The 17,872-nt window shown below is 42.4% G+C and overlaps 1 pseudogene; it reads right to left on the bottom strand.

The window, feature by feature from the left end:
• Nucleotides 1–5,341, bottom strand: part of LOC118981802 (phosphoglycerate kinase 1-like) — a 102,273-nt pseudogene extending 96,932 nt beyond the window's left edge.
• Nucleotides 5,342–17,872: the final 12,531 nt, after the last annotated feature.

The following is a 17,872-nucleotide window of genomic DNA, read 5'->3' as shown; positions in this document are numbered from 1 at the left end:
GCTAAATGAAGAGCCACTGAAATAACTCTGAGTAACTCTGCAGCCTGGAGAACTTCTTTCAGTCATTTTTCTAGTGAAAGGCAGATAGCAAGAGGTATATTCTCTTCACCTTCTTTTACTTGAAAATGCTTTTTATGTTTTAGGCACTCTTGGGTATTTTCTTCTGAACAAAAATCCTGGATTTGCAGAGTGTTTCTTTTTCTTTTTTTTTCCTTTCAGCCCCTAAAGTTGCTGCTCTACAGTCTTATGTCCTTCACATTTCTGAATGGTCAACAGTAGTTAAGTATTTATATTATGGTCCTACATGTTATCAATTTTTCTCTGGCTCATTCCAACATGCTCTTTTAATCTTTGTTTTTCAGTAGTTTGATCATGATGGCTCTACATGTGGTTTTCTCCGTTTCATCCAGCTCAGGTGTCACTGGCCTTCAAGAAGGTGCTAAAATTTAGGTCTTCAATATACAGCAAAATTCTCAGCTATATTTTAAAAAATATGTCCATCAATATCTCAGCTAACTATAGATATACACACACACACATACATATATACACACACACACACTAGCTAACTATATATACATATGTCTTTTATAGTTTTCATAAGTTCCTGGGGCTCTTTACATTTTTCATATTCTTTCCTAATATATTTACATGTTTACTGGTTCTTTCCTTCATTCTCATTTTCATTCTTCTGTTCTATACCAGAATTGAAGTTTTTCCTTCCAAATTCCATTTTTAAAATTATTTTTAATTTACTTTTTACAAATGTATTCATTGAATTTGTTGGGGTTACATTGCTTAATAAAATTATGTAGGTTTCAAGTGTACAGTTCCATAATACATCATCTGTACACTGTACCATGTGTTTGCCATCCAAAGTTGATCTCCGTCCATCACTATTTGTGCCCCTATACCTTTTACTCTCTCCCTCCACCCCCTTTACTACTGGTAATCACTATACTGTTGTCTGTATCTGTGAGTTTTGTGGGGCTTATTTGTTTTTGTTTGTTTGTTTATTTAATAGTTTTATTTAATCCTTTCACCATTTTCACCTAGTCCCACAACCCCTCCCCCCATGTTTGTATTTTTTAGAGTTTTTTTTTCTCTGCTGGTATTTTTTGAATTTTCATTTACTATATCATATTTTCCTTTTTACTTGAGTATAATAATAAGAGCCACAAATTCCAACATTAGGGTCATCACAAGATTAGTTTCCATTAATTGCCTTTTTTCTTGAGAATTTGTCAGATTTCCTGTCTCTTTGAATGTTGAGTAATTTTGAATTATGTCCTAGATATTGTGAGGTTTTATTTGGAAACTCAGGGTTCTGTTGATAGTCTTTCTTTTTTTATTTCATTTTTGCTTTTATTTTCATTATATTTATTTATTATGCTATTACAATTGTACCATTTTTCCCCTTTGCCTCGTACACTCAAAAAGCTCCTACAAGCAATCCCTACCTCATTTTCATGTTCATGGGTCATGTATATAATTCTTTGGTTTCTTTGTCTCCTACACTGTACTTAACAGACCCATGGCTACTCTGTAATTACCTATTTGTACTTCTTAACCCCATCACCTTTTCACGCATTCTCCCACAGCCTCCTCCCATCTGTCAACCATCAAAATGAACACCGTACCCATGATTCTGTCTGTTCTTGCTTGCTTAGTTTGTTTTTTAGATTCAGTTGTTGATAGATGTCTGCTCATTGCCATTTTATTGTACATAGTTTTGATCTTATTCTTAAGACCCTTAAACATTTCATATAATAATGGTTTGGTGATGATGGACTCTTTTAGTTTTTTCAAAGGATCTTGCCTTCGCTAATCTCTCTTGTCCCACACCATCCAACTTCTCTCTGCTTTCTCATTCTAGCAGACGAAATTATTTTCAGTGGCTTGATTATGTCATTTGAGATTGTGATTATAATTGCAACATTTGACAATGTAATTCCTCTCAAATATTAGAATTGTTGTGTACATAGATCTTCTTTGTCATACTTTAAGTATTGTATATTCTTTGTTTGACCAACCAAAATATCCTGTCAAAGGATTTAATTCTCTCAGTTTTTATTTTATGTATTTTAGACAATATTAGGACAATTTTCTCTCTGAGATGATGAAAATACACATTTCTACAGTCCTAAAATGGTTTTGACTGGGATAGTACTGGGGTGGGGGGAGGTGAGAACAATGTTCGCCTCCTCTATTATCTTGACAAAAAGTTCTTCCTTGCAATTTATTTGTTAAAAAAATCACAGCATTTGTCTTTTTGTTTTATTTTCAAATTGCTGATTTGTCCCAATAGTTTATTTCCCATGTTCCTCTGTCCCTTGTATTTCCTAAAAACTGGCAGCTATGGGAAGCTTTCAGAAGTGCACATGTTCAGACCCCAATTTTATCTCTAATTTTTCTAGATCTCTAGATGTGTCTGAGTTTATTTGTCTCATGCTTGGCAACTGCCAACCCATCTGACTCTGCGGGTAACCTCAGTCACAGAGAGAGCATCAGGGACAGACACTGAGTATGTACAATACTTAAAGTATGACAAAGAAGATCTATGTGCACAACAATTCTAATATTTGAGAGGAATTACATTGTCAAATGTTGCAATTATAATCACAATCTCAAATGACATAATCAAGCCACTGAAAATAATTTTGTCTGAATGAGAAAGCAGAGAGACGTTGGATGGTGTGGGGCAAGGTTCTAATCTCCAGCGGTGGACAGTAGGGGGCAGTTGATGCAGGAAAAGGCATCAGCTGCTTTTTGTGGGTTAACTGAGACTCACAGTGGAAACTTTCTGGGAACCCTGGGGCCTGGGCCTCCCTCCTCTAACCAATTTAGGGAAACTCCTTAAGTGATCAGGACCTTCCCTGGCTTTGAGGCTGTATGTTGAAGGGGGAGCAATGGAGAAGTCCTTGCTTCCGTGGTCCCTGAATTCAAGTGTGCTGTCCGCAGGCAGGATGATTTAGGTCCAGCCTGTGGGCCACAAGCTTTTGACAATGCTCCCTTTGGTTCTGGACTGCGGAGGCAGGTGGGCTGGGACACAGGCCCAAAGCCTGTGCTCTCTCTCGCCTGCTGTTGCCGTTTCCCCTCCCCCACTCCCTTGGGCCAACTGTCCCCTTAACTGCTGAAACGGTCCACAGGCAGCAGCCAGCCTCCCAGCCCCGAGACACACCGCAGTCAGAGGATCTTTCTATCGTCTACACCAGGTCACTCCACTGCCTTGGTCTCAGCCCACCCAGCCCCCATCACACTTAGAAAGACCCACAGTCCTCACCACGGCTGACAAGGCCCACCATAGACTGGGCCATGTCTCCTTCTCCCATCGTGTCTTCATTCTTTTCTCTTTCCTCCCCTTTCTGCTGGTCCTGGGACAGGCTGGCCTCCTTCCTCCCTCAGGGTCTTTGCATTTGCCATGCTGTCCTCCAGGAATACTCTTCCTCCAGCTCCTCACACGACCCGTGAGTCACAGCTCCACTGAAAACCGGCTCCTCTCAGTGGTCTCCCCTGACCCCCACGTATAACCTAGCCCCTCTCCTCACTCTGTCCTCTCATCCTGTTGTACTTCCATTTGGAACAGTTAGTGTTATTTGAAATTATACTGACTTGTCTCTTCCTCTCGTGTGTGCATGCTCTGAGGGGAGGGGCTGCATTCACCTCAGTCACCAGATACCCTGAGCTACAAGCACCTGTGCTCAATAAATATTCGTTGAGTAAATCGATAGTTGGAGGGGTGGGTTCACAGATGAAAACAGCACTTTCTCAGTCCCAGGTCTACACACACATACAAACACGTGTACACACACATGTCCCACAGGCTTTGGTTTCAGCCCAAGTTCCACCCCAGTTTGCACCGGTGTCATGACAGGAGCCACAACTGACACTGCACCCAAAGGTCCTTTTCAGGGCCAGAAGGTCTCACTGGACCAGGCTCCCCACATGGGAAGGTGCTTCAAGGGGCCAGGGAGGTATGGGGTCCGCACATCGGACAACTGCATTTCAAATCAAACACTGGCTTTAACAGAAAGTTATATTTACTGATCAGGAAGGGGCCCCACGTGAGGACAGATAGGCTGGGACTAAGAAAGCAGGTGAGTGAGCCCTGGGGGCAAAGCGGTCGCTGCTCAACACTTTCCAGGGAGCAGGACGTCCTAAGTCTCCCTATTCTGCTTTTAGACCCCAGACTAAAGGCTGCCTGGGTTACCACAGACTGCTTCTTTCAGTTTCGAAAACCTTCCTAGTTTGTGTTGGTGCCTCTGGGAATGACTCAGGGCAGGGGCCCCTCTGGAAGACTAGATGGGCCTCTACTAAGGTCGTGCTGCACCCTCTCTTTGCTGCTGCATCCTACTTGGCTCAGAGAGGACAGACTTTTTTCTTCTGCTCAAGGACAGACTCCAGAGCACTGAGCAGAGGAGCCTCAGGTTTTCTGCCAGGCCAGCTTCAGCCTGGGATGTTGAGAGCAGCCTCCATTGGAAAGCTCAGGCTCTGAGGCCCCTTGCCCATTGCTGCTTAGTGCAGGAGGCGGCTCCTGGCTGAGGAAGGCTCGGACAGAATGCCTCAGATTGTAATGGCCTGTGGTGGGCAGGGGGGCAAACAAAGGAAGAGGCCTTAGCTGTCTCAGGCTGTTAAACGCTTGTCTTCTCTGCAGAGTGTCTCCGCCAGCAAGCCAACATGCGTGTTGCAATATAGTCTTTCCTCTAAGTCAGCCTTCGGTCCCTGCTCTGGCCATCTGACTTGAGTGAGCCTCAGGAACAACAACACCAAGCTGCCTATATGATCACCAGCCCAACAAGTGACAATGACACTGAGGAATAACAGTGAATCTGAAGAGGTAACTATGTCATTCACTCAGATTTTTATCACTGAATGTTCAACCCAAATCCATACTACCCTAATAAAAATAATAATCATTCAGAAACAGCAATAGCATCATACAAGAAAATTTGGGAATATGGAACCTGAGTCCCAAGGCTTTATTTAGATTAAGTCCAGGTCCCTTGGGGCAACCCATTCCTATAAGGCAGAGTCAGAAGGAAAGAGTCACAGTGCAGCTCTTTCTGTCCCAAGGTGGAACTCTCAGGACACCACACAGTGACATTCTCTCTGGATGCCTCACCCTAGGTCTGACGCTGTCTGCCTTTATGCTGCTTTTGGTGTCTGTCGCCCTACTGCAGGTGCCTTGAGAGGGTGATGTTGCCTTCGGATGGGCACGTACTGTCTGCCAGGCTGCACCGTGCGTGCTGCGGGGCTGTGTCCTTTCTCTGGCTCGTTGCTGCCCTGCACATGCTCTGATGTTGCAGAGCATGAGGCTGCAGAGCTTGATGTTGCAGAACATGTCAATCAAAATTTTCCCCAGAATGGTGGTCTTTTGAGTATGTATCTATGGACTCTTGGGGCAACCTTCTTTGATGTCAGCTTGTCCTCAAGGTCCAGTCGTGGGATTTTCACTCTGGGACAGCCCAGATCTTCATCGCAATTTTCTTCAGGGTGGCGTCTCTTCACTCCTTGTCTTGGGATGGAGTCTTCCGTTCCCACATCAGCTGAAGTGAGTGTCTGTTGTATCATCATGTCAAAAAGATCTAATCGTGGGATTTTGGTGCTGGGACAGCCCAGGTCTTCATCACAGCTTTCTTCCGGATGGTGTCTCTTCACTCCTTGTCTCGGGATGGAGTCTTCTGCTCCCACATCAGCTGAAGTGAGTGTCTGTTGTATCATCATGTTGTCAAAAAGCTCTAATCGTGGGATTTTGGTGCTGGGACAGCTCAGGTCTTCGTCACAGCTTTCTTCCGGATGGTGTCTCTTGGCTCCTCGTCTCCCGACCGGCTTCTCCACTCCAGCTGCTGTTGGGGTGAGCGTCTGGGGTGTCGGCCTGTTTTCATAATATTCGAGTCGAGGAATTTTGGGGCTGGAGCAGCCATCCGGCTTCCGTCGCCGAATTCTGACAGGTTTCTCCTCAGGATGGTGTCTTTTAGGTGCCCGTTTGGGGACAGGCTTCTGCGATTTAGCCTTAGCGGGGGCGGTGAAAGCCGCATCCCCACAGGACCGGTAGCCACCAACCAGGCAGGGGACCTGGTGGCCACCAGATGTGGAAGGAGAGATCGGAGTCGCAGCTGCTGGAAAGAAAATCGGAACTGATCAGTCACTTGTCCTGCACGTAGTCCTGCCAGGATGTGTACTCTCTCCCAGGTTCTTGTGGAAGCCTTCTACTCTGCCTGGCATCCAACACACAGCCTTAACCCACCCACACCTTCTATGAGCCCCCGAGAGGAGGGGAGTGGGCTGCAAGAGGAATTCTGTGGGCCCCAGGGCAGCAGCAGGAGACTGGAACATCTTCCCCATTCCCTGAGAAAACNGCCACCAGATGTGGAAGGAGAGATCGGAGTCGCAGCTGCTGGAAGAAAAATTGGGACTGATCAGTCACTTGTCCTGCACGTAGTCCTGCCAGGATGTGTACTCTCTCCCAGGTTCTTGTGGAAGATTTCTAATCTGCCTGGCATCCCACACACAGCCTTAACCCCTCCCTCCTATGAGCCCCCGAGAGGAGGGGAGTGGGCTGCAAGAGGAATTCTGTGGGCCCCAGGGCAGCAGCAGGAGACTGGAACATCTTCCCCATTCCCTGAGAAAACAGAACTCGAACATAATTGCAATCAGGACTCTTCTCCCATCTCTCCCACAATAGAGACAAGTTTCTTTATAGCCTGTCACTTCTGAGGCTTTAAGAAATGCCTTTCAGCCCTGGCTGGTGTAGCTCAGTGGATTGAGCATGGGCTGTGAACCAAAGGATCACGGTTTGATTCCCAGGCAGGGCACATGCCTGGGTTGTCTGCCCAACCCCAGTGGGGGCCATGTGAGAGGCAAACACATTGATGTTGCTCTCCCTCTCTTTCTTGTTCCTTTCTCCTCTCTCTAAAAATAAAAAAAAAAGAAATAAAATATTTTAAAAATACCTTTCAAGTTTTAGGGAAAATATTTAATGTAAATTGGTTTCACATCCTCTCCACCTTGGCAACTCGTCTCAGGCCCAGTTCATGCCTGTTTGTTTCATCACACTGAACTGTAGCCCCTGGTATTTTATCTGGATCAGAAAAAGGCCAAATGCTGAGGCAGAGTGACCAGGAGGTTCAGAACACGATTCTGGGTACCAGGTCTAGGCTTATGTCAGCCCAACCCTCTGGGATGCTATTTCCTTAGCCCTCCAGTCTCAGAATCACTGGTCAGTCCCTTTGGCTCCTTTGTTCTTCCCATGCACTGAGCCCACCCTTCCCCCAGGACTCAGCAGCTCAGTCTGGATGTGTGTGAGGGGAACCCTGTGGACGTATATGTGACAGCACAGTGAGTGGGACTGGGTTTGAAAGAGAGGTTCATGAGCCGTGCTCAACAATTCTTGCTCAAACTTCTCCATTTACCATTTGCCAACAGAAATGTGCTTGACATTTGCTAAGAGAAAAACCAGTAAAGGTTCTAAATGGAAGTATCTTATAGCCCAAAGAGGAAGGTTACATTGATAAAGATGAGAACTTTCTGAACATTTGCCCAGGAATGGCATTGCACTTGCCCTCAGCAGTGAGCAGAAACACTATGGGTCCCTGAGGAGTCCCAGGCCACTGGTATTATGTATAGCTAGAGTGGTTCTCGGGGGTGATGGCCAAGCCCAGAAGGATCGTGTGGCAGCCAGGTGAGGCTGTGCGCACCCCAATGCCTCCTTAACAGATGCCCAGCCCAGGCCTACCTGCTCTGCTGCTCTCCAAAGGGACAGTTGACAAAGTACATTGGGGTTTCAAGTAACAATGGCTCATCATCTTTCTCAACCTAACCGACCGGTGTCTGGTAGAGAACTGAGAGGCAGATGCCCAGAACACCACATTTATGCAGTTACCCTGCCATGGAAACCGTGAGGTCATCAATACTCAGTGAGGTCACAATAGAATCTGTGACTTGATGCTCTCCAGATTTTGTGGAGAGCAGGCTCGGGGCAGGGAGGCACCCTGCCTGTGCCCTCACACCTGGCCATCCCCACCTATGCCCTAGTGAAGTAACCACTCCCTGTGAAGCACAGCTGTGGACTGGCACAGGTCTAGGGACCACAGGAAAGCAAGAGAACCCCCTTCTTAGATTGGTGTAGGAAGCAAGATTTGCTGAGAGAGCTTTTTACATGGCACTGACCCTTAGTATCCAACAGTTGGACAGGCAGTGATTCGTGTGGACTGGGGAATCGGGAAAGGTTCCTTTATGGTGGGCAAGTGAGTTTTGGACTCATGAAGAGAATAGGGAAGACAGTCCAGCTGGGAAGAGTAAAAGCAAAGACAAGCTCTTCTTGACCTTCTTCTACCTCAAATGTCAATTTGTAAAACCCTCAGTTTCTATGACAAAACGGAAAGAACCAACAGGTTCAATAACCAACCCCAGGCTGCACAGGTAGCAGAGAGGTAGTTGTTCTGCTCAGCAGTAGGGCTTCGGGCTGAGGCTATGGATTTATAACTGACAGGAATGTGAGGACAAGCTCTCACATTTCAAAGTGACACAGGCAGAGATGATCAAGGTACTCCAGGGCAAAGTGAGGGTCCTGAGTGACTTCACAGAGTGGGAATGATGGGCCCATTTTAATACCTCACTGAAAGCAAATCCATGACACAATGACATAATGCAAAATGACAACCCAATCAACACCCTCCTCTCCCCCACAAAAGGAAAATAATGACAATGCCAGCGCCATGAAAGGGTAAAATGGGGCTGCAGAAGTCACCCAGGTGAAAATCATAGTCAACATTTTGAAGAGGTAATGGTAAAAGACAATTCGGTTCTCCTTAGAGGAAGAAATAGACACCATTGACCTTAGCATGATCAGGCCCATAGAAAAAAGTCACATTTTTGGCCCCTATGGTGTGGCCAAAAACTTGCTCACAATGAGAGATAACCTTCTTTAGGAGGGGGATTCCTGTTGCTGACCTTTAATAATCAAAGTTGGGACATTTGTTTGCTGAGACTGTTGCAGAGGAGATGTGCCCAGGAGGTGGATGGCCACTGTAGAAGGTGGGTAACCCTGGTTGAAAACCATAGGCCTTCTTACACTACTAAGTGGTTTGAAGAGCACGGTGCATGTTTGGACAAAGTCAGGACTAATTGGAGATGACCACTTTTGGAAAGCGAGAGGAGTTAAACTAAGAAGGGAAGGCTCTGGAGGAGGTGTGTCCTGGTAGGTGGGCTAGTATGAGACCACTCAGAGTCTCCAAGGGTTCAGTGAGATTACTTGTCTAGGATCATCCCTCTCATCTAGGGGGGTTCCGACACCTTCTCAGGACCTCCTTGAGCCTCCGGGGAAGGCAGAATAACATAGATAAATGCTTTATCGCCTTAAAAGGGTTTGAGAGTCACAGTTTAGAAATACCTGTAAGTGAATTCTTGGACCAAACCTCAGAAAACATTCAGATCTGTAGCGGGGCTCAGGCTTCTGCACTTTTAACACGCTTCCTGGACAGCTGTGACACAGGGGTGCATGGATAATGTCCATACTATTGTCTAAAGTGAGTGGCTTTTAGTGTCAATGTTGGCAATATTAAAAACTGTGCCAGGCATAGATGTGAACAGGGACTCTTCCAGGAATGCAGAGGAGTGAGCCATAATTCTATGCATGAATCACATTTGGGAAAAGCTAGCACACAGTGGTGAAGGACACAGCCCTGGGTAGAGACAGACCAGATCGTGATCTACTTGCTGTGCACATTTTTTATCCCTCTGAGCCTCAGTTTCTTCACGAGGAAAAGGGAGTTTGCCTCAATATTCCTTTGGTAAAGGTTTCCCTTGGGCCCCTGTCTCTTGTCTACAACCTGATCCTTTTTGGTGTTCAAGGAGCTCTATGTTGTTCTGTGAAATATTCTCTTTGACTCTGAACTCTTCCTTACTTCAGGCAAAGCTTATATTAGACTGTAGAGCCTAGAATCCAGGAATTAATGAGAGGATACCATACGCTTATTTTGCCGGTTTGTTAAAAAACACCATAATCCTCTTTTCCCTTTCGCCATCACCAAGAGCCGGGCACAGCCTGGGAATGCACACCGAGCAGTGCTTCCTAGTCAGTCTGCCTTCCATCTCCCACCAGAACTTCCCAGTCTGATCTCATCAGCCATTCGCAAGCTCTCCAAGAGCAGCTCTGGGGGATAAAATTTCTCTCTACTGCAGTTATATCTCCTTTCCCTTCTTATGGGGGTTTGAAAGATGCTTTGGGGGCAGGAGATAGTATCTAAGTATTAACAAATTAAAGCATCAGTTAAAAAAGCCTTTGTCCTTGGTGTGGTACTTTGGAGTGTGAGTTCTCTCAATCCAATGAATGCTGCAAATCAGAACCCCACTGTGCTATCACTTCCTCTTAGAATGTTAGATATCACCTCACACCTATTACCAAAAAAAAACAAAGAGCAAGTTTTGGCAAGGATGTGAAACAAAGGGAACTTTTGTGCACTGCTGGTAAAAACAGTGTGGAGGTTCCTCAAAATAATAAAAGTGGAACTATCATATGATTTAGCTATTTCACTGCTGGGTATTTATCTGAAATAAACAAAAACAATATCTCAAGAAGATGTTTATGCACCCCTGGTTCAGTGCAGCGTTATTTACAATAGCCAAGATCCGGAAATGACCTATCTGCTCATTGATGAGTGAATGGGTCAAGGGTATGTGGTATAGCCCTCACCAGGTAGCTCAGGTAGCTGGAGTGACATCCCATATCCAGAATGTCTGTGGGATCCCAGCTTAGGGCTCCCACAGCCCACACACACCTGGGTTGTTGGTTCCATTTTCATTTGGGGCACGCACAAGAGGGAACCGATTGACATTCCTCTCCCTGACTGATGTGTCTCTCTCCCTCTCTCCCATTCTCTCTCTCTCCCCACCTTCCCTCTCTATTTAAAATCAATAAATATATCATCAGGTAGAACATTATTCAGTTATAAAAAAATACAGAAATTTTGTTATTTGTGACAACATGATGAATCTTGTGAGCATTATGCTGAGTGATGTAAATCTGACAGATAAAGGCAATTACCACACGATGTCATTTATCTATGGATTCTAAAAATGAAATACCAAAAATCAGCTCATGTGTACAGAGAACTGATTGGTGGTTGCCACAGTGGTGGGAGAGAAATGGTGATGGGGGTTAAACGTCACAAACTTCCAGTTATAAATTACATGAGTCATGGAGATATAGTGTGCAGCAAGTTTACAATAGTTAATACTATATACTGTGTAGTTGAGATTTGCTAAGAGAGTAAATCTTAAAATTTCTCATAATAAGGAAAAATATGGTAACTATAATGACCGATGTTAACTAGGCACATTTTGGTGATTTTTGCAGTCTATACAAATATCAAATCATTATGTTGCATACCTGAAACTTATATGTCCATTATATCCAAATAAAATATAAATAAAAACAGACAAATCACTTTACTCTCATACCCAAGTCAAGAATACTTTTTAACATCATAAATTACCTACCATGGTTAGCCCTGGCTGGTGTAGCTCAGTGGATTGAGCGTGGGCCTGCGAACCAGACGATCGTGGTTCGATTCCCAGTCAGGGCACATGCCTGGGTTGCAGGTCAGTTCCTGGCACGGGCCAGTTCCCAGCAGGGGATGCATGAGAAGCAACCATACATTGATGTTTCCCTTCCTTTTTCCTTCCCTTCCTCTCTAAAGAGAAATAAATAAAATATTAAAATAAATAAATAAATAAATAAATTACCTACCATGGTTGAATTTCCCAGATTGCTTGATTTTTAATAATTGATTTGAATTATAATGTAAATAAGACTTCTCAACTCCACCCAAACCCCGCCACACTGTATTTGGTGGTTATAACTCTTAATTTGTGGGTTGTTCTTCCTTTTTCCTTCTTTGTAATTCTTTAAAATATTTTTTATTTTTCATATTGCCATGTAATATTAATTCCAGTTATACAACATAATTATTAGACATCTATATACCTCACAAAGAGATCTTCCCCATAAGTCTTGTTGTCATTTGATACTATACATAGTTATTACAATATCCACAATATTCACTCTGTTCCGGTTGAGGCACTTGACATCTCCTTGACTAAGCTCATAACTGAAACTTCCTTAATTATTTGTAATTTCTTTACCTTTTAAACTGATTTCCCTACCACCACTCCCATCTGGCAATTATCAAATAGTTCTCTGTATATAGGCGTTTGTTTCTGTTTCGTTTGTTCATTTATTTTGTGTTTTAGATTCTACATAAAAGTGAATTATATGGTACTTCCCTTTCTCTGTCTGACTTATGTCACTTAACACAATACCCCCTAAGTCCATTCATCCATGTTGTCACAAATAGTAAGGTACATTTTGTTGTATGGCTGAGTAATAGTCCACTGTATCCTCTCTTCTTTATCCATTTGTGTATCTGTAGGAAGTATTCTTTGCTTTGGAGCATTTAAGCCACTTATATTTAAAGGAACTACTGATAGGTAGCTAAGTTGATTGGAGAAAGGTCTAACAAAAATAATACAGAAAACACTGGCTTCTGCCCTGACTTTGTCTGAGAGAGAGAGCTGTTCCTCCCACCCTTACTCAGAAGCCAGACAATGCAGTTCCTCCCTGTATGTCCCTGTTGTATTTCAAACTCCTGTTTCAATGCGAAAGCTCAGATCAAGTGAGTCTCTCAATGAGTAAACGCATGCATGGGCCCTTTAAGGAGAACCTAGGACTCCAGCAAGCAGCTCTCTCTTTCAGTCAGCCACAATCCCTGCTGGTTCTCACAGCCAGAAGGTATGGAGATTTCTCTTCTTGGCAATGGGACCCTGGGTTTAGGAGCTTGTGTGGGACTGGGACTCCTGGAGAAAAATCCTGGATATCCCTCCCACCACCATTTGTAAAGTGCCCACTCTGAGCATAGGGCCTGCCCATTCTGCATCTCCAACCCTCCTACCAGTATCAACGTGTCTTCTTCTCAATATCCTTTATTACTTAGGACTTCCGTTTAGCTACTTTTCTGGCTCTTCTTAAGAGGGTATGGGGTGTGCTGTGGTTGAGTTGCAATTTTGATGTGGTTGTGAAAGATTTCAAATATGATATTGTCCTATTCATCATCTTGACTGGTATTTATTTTATTTTTATTTATTAATTTATATTTAGAGAGCGGCAGAAGGGAGGGAGAAAGAGTTGAAGAGAAACATCGATGTGAGAGAAACTTTGATTAGTAGTCTCTCGTATGCTCCCCCACAGGGAACCTGGCCCGCAATCTAGCCTGCAACAAAGGCATGTGCCATGGCCAGGAATTGAACTGCTGACCCTTTGCATTGCCAAATGATGCCGAACTAACTGAAGTACACCGGTCTTAGCATTTTTTATGAGTTTGGAATATGTTGTATTAAGATTTAATTGTACTATTTATATTTTCTGAATGTTACTTTCCCCCCTCATATTTGTAACAGGGTACAGCCACAGGGAGTCCCCAAATAGGGATTTATAATGGGATCCAGAACTCAGGGTGTTCAGGAAATATTAGTGAAAAAAATAGATATGATGCCCTCACCCCCACCAGTCTGAGCTGGGGGGTGGGACACATGGAGCAGGGCCATTGAGAACTGTTTTGTACAGCAACAACTTTGCGGCTAACCTCTGGCATGGTCATTTAACATATCTATAACCTTTAACTGGTTGCATAGATATGTTAAATAGCTGTGGCCATACTTTGAACCAAGGAAATGGAAGTGACTTCCACCCAAGATGTATTTGAGAGGCAACTCTGCCTGGTTACAGCACCTGTGTGGGAGCTTGGAGATGATTGGCTCCATGCCATGGGGCCACACCTGCCCAGACATACTGTATCAGCCCAGGAAAGCTAGAGGAATACAGGAATGCTGGCAGGTGTAGCTGATTGTAGGAGGAGTTGGAAATGGGGCTGAAGAAGAAGATTGGTGCTGGGATTTAAACCTAGGTACGGCAGCCATGCAAAGCAGGACCACCAGGCTTTGGAGGAGTTGGGACCACATGGCTGTGACAGAGGTTCGGACCGTGCAGTTTGGGCGAGAGTGAGGACCACATGACAAAGGGTGCTCCCTTTTGCCATGTGGCTTAGGAAGCAGGAAAGACTTTTCCTGGAAGAAAAGGGGTGAAAGAACTCTTGCTGGTGGGCCACTTGCTGCAAGTGCCACATGGCTTTGGGTTAACTGGAGATCATGGTAGCAATACAGCTGCTGGTGCCAGGAGCCTTCTACTTGTTTTTCCTGAGATACGCCACCCAGACTGGGCAAAGGGAAGAAGGAAGGACTGTGTGCATTTGTGGGTATTCTAAAGAAGTTCAGTATTTTAATGAAAACATTAAGTCATTACTCAAATCTGTATAACTTTTAAATGAATAATTCCTTTCCTTATCACCAGTCTCTGGCCTTGAGGGACGTCTTTCCCCTGGCGGCAGGCAAAGTGAACCTAGTATAGGAGAGGAACCCCTGGAGTCAAAGCGGGGGTCTTTTTGGTAATAGTATATCATTCACCCCCACCCCCGGTCTGTTCTGTAACGTCTTTACTAAATTGTTATATTTGACTAATTAAGTCAACTTTTCTCCAGATTTTAATGTTTTGTAATTTTTTGTTATTTATTTTCTTACCTTGTTCTACCCATATTAATGTTTATTATTATATGAGATTGTTTAATGTCACTTCAGTATCCTATGATTTAAGGATTCTCAACTTTGTATAATTTGAGTGAACCACTGAAAAATACACAAGGGAAATTTAATGCTGTGTCTAGAAATCTTTTCATTCCATGGAACATCATCTCCATCACAGACAATACAAATTAAGTTACAATACAGACAATACAAAACTACGATTTTAAGTAATAGTGTACAATTCAAAATTAATTTGCATTGGGCTAGGTAACACATTAGAAAAATGTTATAAGTGACAATTGAAAAATAAGATATAAAAGTAAATACTTATTGGCACCTTTGCAAGACACTTTAAAATAGATAGTTTCATATAATTCCAAGAAAAAACATAAGAAATAATTAATACTTCCACTTCTACAGAGACTTGTCACGTACATAAATTGTTAGCACATGGCAATAAGTGATAATAATTTGAACTCATAATTTGTGACTTTAAACTCAAAATTATTTTTGAAATTTAAGCTTTATTCCTAATGCTTCTCATTGAAGATAAATGGGCACTTACTTGATTTCTTTTCTCTTTACTCATTATTTTCACAGAACAATCTTTTCTCAATCATGTTCTTTTTTAGCTTAAGAATTTCCATCAGCCAACCAGTCACACTAAAAGACCCAGAGACTTCAAGCTGTCCTCTTCCTGACTGAGCCTTCCTGGGAAATATTGTCTCAGGAGACAGGAGATCTTTCTGCAAGAAAAATGAAATAGATGCATTAGACGGGAAGGGGCTGTCAAGCAGAAAATACCAGAGAAGTCCCTTATCTCTTTCCCCTGTCAGTTTTTTTACTTCCTACAGCACAGGCTTTGTTTTAAGGTTTTAGGCAAGAATATTAAAAACATTTAAGAATTAAAAACACTATTTTATACAGAGTAAAATAAAAATGTTTACAATTTACAAACATTTTTATCTAAGGCTTTGTTACAGTATAATTTTAAACTCAGTCAAATGTTTATTTGCTCAGTCTAATTATATATTAGACATAACTTGATGCACACTGCTTCAGGCATTGAATTAAATCAGATCAATACTAGAGGGGAAAGACTCTCTAGTTAGGGAAATAGCTCTGAGATTGAGAAAGTCTCTCCTTGACCAAACTGTAGTCAGTCTCCTCTAAATTTCCTTCCCTACTAGGACTTGACTTTTGGATTTCCTTGTCAGTTTTTGCATTGCCCAATTTTAGCAAGAATCCCATTAAGTCGGTTTAGCCAGAATTCCTCACCTTCAATACATCACCATCCTCAATACTGACCACCCTTCATCTTCAATATTCCTCGCCCCTCACCAGCCCACAGGTGATATCTGACTAACCTGGCCTGCCTTCAGCAAGAAGTTTACACTACCTGTTAGGTAAGTGTAAAAAACAATTACCCTATTCTCTTTACTAACTTTCCTTTGGCAAATCCCCCAACTTTTCTCTTTGCCTATAAAACTCCATTTTCTTTGTTGTATTTGGAATTAAGCCCAGTTCTATAAGAACTGGGTTTTCTTCCTCATGGTAAATATATATATATATTTTTTTTCTTTTATCACTTTAATTACTATCCAGTCATAGGGGTTTCCTTCAATACAACTTCATCACACATCAGAACTTTCAGGAGTGAGGGAAGAGTTGGAAAAGGTATTCAGCTTCAATAGTTTTATGGTGCATATACAGTAAATTTCTAAATCTCAAGGTACTGAAACAACAGTTATTTTTTTGTCAGATTACATAAAGTTTGTGCACAACTACAGATCTGCAGAGTTCAACTGGCCTTGGTTTGTCTGTCTATCCACAAACCCAGGGTGCAGATTAGGTGTAGGAATGGAAAAAAAAGAAATTAGGATTTTGCTCAGTTAATTCCTTCGGAGCACAGGATTGGGTTCTCGATAGAAAGACAAACCTGAGTAGATAGTGGGATAGTTGATTCACTTAAGTGCGACTTTCCTTTTCAAGATGGTGGAGACAGGTTGAAATCACATCTTGCAGGTAGTTGTTAATTCCCAAGGATTATTAACATCTAGGGAACCGAGGTTTCTCTGCCCCTTCTTTCTACATACAAAATATAGTTATCCCTTTTCAAAACATCCCTACAAGTCCTTATCCAATCACAGTGGCAAGATTAAAATCAAGGTTTGTATAAAATCAAGGCCAGATCTAACTCGTTTCTGAAACTATCCTCTCTTGATTCAGATCATCTGCTTTGCCTGCGCACACATGACACAACGCTGTACAAAGGAAAAGAGAGAGAGGATGACTAAAAAAACTATAATATTAAAAATGATGCATTATGGGGACCACACAGACACTGTCTGGTTCATGAATATTTTGAAATCCAGCCAGGAGGACAAATTTTGCAAAGTCATTCTATTCTTTGGGTAGAATAGAATTTTTGATTGGGACTTATTTCTGCTCCCTGAGGTTAGCTATTCTGTCCTTCACAGTTTTTGGCTTCATGCGTAACCTTTTCCATTTTCTTTTCTGACCACTTGAAATAAGAATTTGGGAATATACCTTTCTTGGCAGCTGTGATGTTGCTTCTATCTGCTTGCTTCCAAAGATATTTGAGGTCTCTAGGGTTATCTCACAGTATATTGAGTAAACGTCTTTTTTTAACCCAAAGCAAAGGCACTTTGAATAAAAGGACCTCTTAAAATATTTTGGTGTTTATTTTAGTCCATCATGTGCAAATAGCCATACATATTTTTTTGAAACTCTGTCTCTCTCTCAACTTAACAAAGATTCTCTAAGTTTATCAGCCTTTTATTGGGATGACACAATGATTATTTACCTGGACCATTTTATTTAACTGAAAAGATGTATTAGGATCACTTCATTTAAATTAAATCTAAGTTGTTGCTTTTTTTTTAAGACCTAAGTGTCATGTCCTTGTTTGGCCTTTGCTTCTATGATGTGTCCTAATTTAGAATGCTGGCAAAATAATGGTGTATTGTAATATGCTTTATACTTACACATGAGTATGGGTTTGAATAAAAAGCATGCAAATTATTGAAATTTATATTAGCATATTATACTATACTAATCATTAATCTAGAAAAATAATTTTATTGTGTTTCAGGTGTTCTTTATGACAAGTTTGGTATGCAAATATTTTAATAACTATTTTGCATTTAATTTTAAACTGAATAATTTAAGCAATTATTTCTAGTGTCCTTCCTTGTAATGTGATGATGAAGTAAAT

Source organism: Sturnira hondurensis, unplaced genomic scaffold (genome assembly GCF_014824575.4).
Source record: "Sturnira hondurensis isolate 20B ecotype Veracruz unplaced genomic scaffold, ASM1482457v3 Scaffold0024758, whole genome shotgun sequence".
Lineage (NCBI taxonomy): Eukaryota > Metazoa > Chordata > Mammalia > Chiroptera > Phyllostomidae > Sturnira > Sturnira hondurensis.
This window is presented reverse-complemented; position numbering and strand designations above follow the sequence as displayed.